General features: G+C 35.1%; 1 non-coding gene across 1 annotated transcript; it reads right to left on the bottom strand.

The window, feature by feature from the left end:
- Positions 1-3,537: 3,537 nt before the first annotated feature.
- LOC148548058 (small nucleolar RNA R71) lies at positions 3,538-3,645 on the bottom strand. Its single transcript, XR_015897173.1, has one exon. It is a non-coding gene; the product is annotated as a small nucleolar RNA R71 (small nucleolar RNA).
- Positions 3,646-4,773: the final 1,128 nt, after the last annotated feature.

Here is a 4,773-nt window from a genome sequence, read left to right as displayed (position 1 = left end):
TAACTCCAAAAAAAGTCTCTACATGTAAAATCTTCAATGGTCAGCCCAAGCACACACCAAGTGGGCCCGAAAGTGGATTTCTGCATCATTTACTCATTTTTGTAACCCTAGCTACTAGTTTTAGTATAAAAACTACTTTTAGAGATTTATTTTATGTCGTCTTTTAGACCATCTTTTATTATTGTTCACATTTGGAGGCTGGCCATTCGGCCATGCCCGGACCATCATCACTTATGTATTTTCAACGGTGGAGTTTCTACACCCCATAGATTAAGGTGTGGAGCTCTGCTGTTCCTCATGAATTAATACAAAGTACTATTGTTTTTCTATTCAATTCAAGCTTATTCTTATTCTAAGATATTCACTCGCACTTCAACCTGATGAATGTGAGTATCCATGACACTCATCATCATTCTCACCTATAAACGCGTGCTTGATAACCACTTTCGTTCTATCTGCAATAGCTTGAGTGTGAATCTCTTAGCCTCCATTCCGAAAGATCGGAGTCTTCGTGGTATAAGCTAGAATTAATTGGAAGCATTCTTGAGATCCGAAAAGTCTAAACCATGTCTGTGGTATTCCGAGTAGGATCTGGGATGGGATGACTGTGACGAGCTTCAAACTCGCGAGTGTTGGGCGTAGTGACAGACGCAAAAGGATCAATGGATCTTATTCCAACATGAGAGAGAACCGACAGATGATTAGCTGTGCAGTGATAGCGCATTTGGACCATTTTCACTGAGAGGACGGACGGTAGCCATTGACAATGGTGATCCCCCAACATACAGCTTGCCATGGAAAGGAGTATGAATGATTGAATGAAGGCAGTAGGAAAGCAGAGATTCAGAAGGAGCAAAGCATCTCCATATGCTTATCTAAAATTCTCTTCAATGAATTACATAAGTATCTCTATCTTATTTTATATTTTATTTTAATTATCAAAACCTCATAACCATTTGAATATGTCTGACTGAGATTTACAAGATGACCATAGCTTGCTTCAAACCGACAATCTCCGTGGGATCGACCCTTACTCACGTAAGGTTTATTACTTGGACGACCCAGTGCACTTGCTGGTTAGTTGTGTGGAGTTGTGAAAAAGGAGTTGAGATTATAATCGTGCGTACCAAGTTTTTGGCGCCGTTGAGATCACAATTTCGTGCACCAAGTTTTTGGCACCGTTGCCAGGGATTGTTCGAGTTTGGACAACTAACGGTTCATCTTGTTGCTCAGATTAGGTAATTTTATTTTAATTTAAAGCTTTTTGTTTTTATTATTTTTATTTTTGAAAAATTTTCAAAAATAAATTATTCTATGTCTTCAAAATTTTTAAGAATGAATTCTAGAGTTTCATGAGATATGTTGAATCCTGGCTGGCTGTGAAGCCATGTCTAATCTTTTGGACCGAGGTTTCAACTCATCATCACAAGAGCTTTTTGATTCTCATCAATTCAGCTATTGTATGCCTGATTGTATGCTAAAGCTTGGCTAGCCATTGGCCATGTCTAGTGTTTTGGACCGAAGCTTTCACTGAAAGCTTGGCTGGCTAGTAAGCCATGTCTAATTCCTGGATCGGAGTTTTAGGCTAACATTGCATGATTCCTGGAATTCTCATTAGAAATTTTGAAATTCTTATTTTTCTTTTTCCAATTAATTTTCGAAAAATAACAAAAAATTTAAAAAAATTATAAAATAACCAAAAATTTGATGTTTCTTATTTGAGTCTAGTGTCAATTTTTAAGTTTGGTGTCAATTTCATCTTTTTAATTTCCTAAAAATTTTCGAAAATTCATGCATGCATTCTTCATAATCTTGAAGTTGTTCTTGATGATTTTCTTTGTTTGATCTTTGCATTTTCATGTTTTGTGTCTTTTCTTGTTTTTCATATGCATGTTTTCCTTTTCTTAAAAATTTTCAAAAATAAGCTCTTGGTGTTCATCTTGACATTCAAAGTGTTCTTGCATACATCATGTGTTTTGATCTTGAATTCTCATGTTTTGCATCATTTTTATGTTTTTTCTCTCTCCTCATTAAAAATCAAAAATAAAAAAAAAATATCTTTTCCTTATTTTGCTCATAATTTTCGAAAATTTGGTTTGATTTAATCAAAAGTTTTAAAAATCTAGTTGTTTCTTATGAGTCAAGTCAAATTTTCAATTTAAAAATCCTATCTTTTCAAAACTTTTTTAAAAATCAAATCTTTTTCATTTTCTATAGATATTTTTGAAAACTTTGAAAAATTGATTTTCAAAATCTTTTTCTTATTTTTAATTTATATTTTTTAAATTTATGCTAACAATTAATGTGATTGATTCAAAAATTTTAAGTTTGTTACTTGCCTAGTAAGAAAGGTTCAATCTTTAAATTTTAGAATCGTATCTTTTTGTTTCTTGTTAGTCAAGTAATTAACTTTAATTTTAAAAATAAAATCTTTTTAAATTTCTTTTTCAAATATTTTTCAAAACTTAATTTCAAAATCTTTCCTAACCTCTTATCTTTTCTAACTTCCTATCTTTTCAAATTTGATTTTCAAATCTTTTTCAATTAACTACTTAACTTTTTGATTGATTTTAAAAAAGTTTTCCATTTCAATCATATCTTTTTCAAAACCACATAACTACTTTTCTCTCTCTAATTTTCGAAAATCACTAACCACTTTTTAAAAAATCTTTTCAATTAAGTAATTTATCTAGTTTTGAAATTTTATTTTAATTCTCCTTTTAATTTTCGAATACTAACCAATAATTAAAATAAAAACAAAAAAATTTTCCTTTTATTTTAATTTAAATTTTGAATTCTCTCTCTCTCATCTCTTTCTGTTTATTTATTTATCTACTAACACTCCTCTTCCACTCAAAATTCGAAACCTCTCTCCCCCTCTGTGTTCGAATTTCTCTCTTCTCCTTCTTCTATTCTTCTCTTCTTCTACTCACATAAAGGAATCTCTATACTGTGACATAGAGGATTCCTCTTCTTTTCTGTTCTCTTTTTTTTCATATGAGCAGGAACAGGGATAAAGACATTCTTATTGAAGCTGATCCTGAACCTGAAAGGACTCTTAAGAGGAAACTAAGAGAAGCTAAAGCACAACCCTCTGGAGAGGACCTGACAGAAATTTTCGGAAAAGAAGGAGACATGGCCGAACCCAATAACAATGGTGGAGATGCAAGGAAGATACTTGGTGACTTTATTGCACCCTCTTCTAACTTCTATGGAAGAAGCATCTCAATTCCTGCCATTGGAGCAAACAACTTTGAGCTTAAGCCTCAATTAGTTTCTCTAATGCAACAGAATTGCAAGTTTCATGGACTTCCATTGGAAGATCCTCATTAGTTCTTAGCTGAATTCATGCAAATCTATGACACTGTCAAAACTAATGGAGTTAATCCCGAGGTCTACAGGCTTATGCTTTTCCCTTTTGCTGTAAGAGACAGAGCTAGAACATGGTTGGATTCACACCCTAAGGAAAGCCTGAACTCTTGGGAAAAGCTGGTCAGTGCTTTCCTGGCCAAATACTTTCCACCTCAAAAGATGAGCAAGCTTAGAGTGGAAATCCAAACCTTCAGACAGAAGGAAGGTGAATTCCTCTATGAAGCTTGGGAAAGATATAAGCAATTGATCAAAAGGTGTCCTACTGACATGCTTCCAGAATGGAGCATCATATGTATATTCTATAATGGTCTGTCTGAGTTGTCAAAAATGTTATTGGACCATTCTGCAGGAGGATCTCTTCATCTGAAAACCCCTACAGAAGCTCAGGAACTCATTGAAATGGTTGCAAATAACCAGTTCATGTACACTTCTGAGAGGAGTCCTGTGAACGATGGAACGCCTCAGAAGAAGAGAGTTCTTGAAATTGATACTCTGAATGCCATATTGGCTCAGAACAAAATATTGACTCAGTAAGTTAATATGATTTCTCAGAGTCTGAATGGATTGCAAGCTGCATCTAACAGTACTAAAGAAGTAACTTCTGAAGAAGAAGCTTATGATCCTGAGAACCCTGCAATGGCAGAGGTGAATTACATGGGAGAACCCTATGGAAACACCTATAATCCTTCATGGAGAAATCATCCAAATTTCTCATGGAAGGACCAACAGAAGCCTCAACAAGGCTTCAATAATAATGGTGGAAGAAATAGGTTTAGCAATAGCAAGCCTTTTCTATCATCTTCTCAACAACAGATAGAGAATTCTGAACAGAGCCATTCTGGCCTGGCAACCATAGTCTCTGATCTATCCAAGACCACACTAAGTTTTATGAATGAAATAAGGTCCTCCATTAGAAATTTGGAGGTACAGGTGGGTCAGCTGAGTAAGAAGATTACTGAAACTCCTCCCAGTACTCTCCCAAGCAATATAGAAGAAAATCTCAAGAGATAGTGCAAGGCCCTAACCATGACAAACATGGCCGAACCTAGAGAGAGTGAGGAGGACGTGAGTCCCATTGATAAAAGCCTCATGGGACGTCCTCTGGATAGAAAGGAGTTTCCTTTTGAGGAACCAAAGGAATCTGAGGCTCATACAGAGACCATAGAGATTCCATTGAACTTCTTTCTGTCATGCATGAGCTCTGATGAATATTCTTCCTCTGAAAAGGATGATAACATCACTGAAGAGCAAGTTGCTAAGTATCTTGCAGCAATCATGAAGTTGAATGCCAAGTTATTTGGTAATGAGACTTGGGAGGATGAACCCCCTTGTTCACCAATGAACTGAATGCATTAATGAGGCAGACATTACCTCAGAAGAAACTGGATCCCGAAAAATTCT

This window comes from Arachis ipaensis, chromosome B8 (assembly GCF_059453495.1).
Source record: "Arachis ipaensis isolate K30076 ecotype BB chromosome B8, ASM5945349v1, whole genome shotgun sequence".
Taxonomy (NCBI): Eukaryota; Viridiplantae; Streptophyta; class Magnoliopsida; order Fabales; family Fabaceae; genus Arachis; species Arachis ipaensis.
The sequence above is the reverse complement of the archived record's forward strand: the minus strand, read 5'-3'. Positions and strand labels throughout refer to the sequence as shown.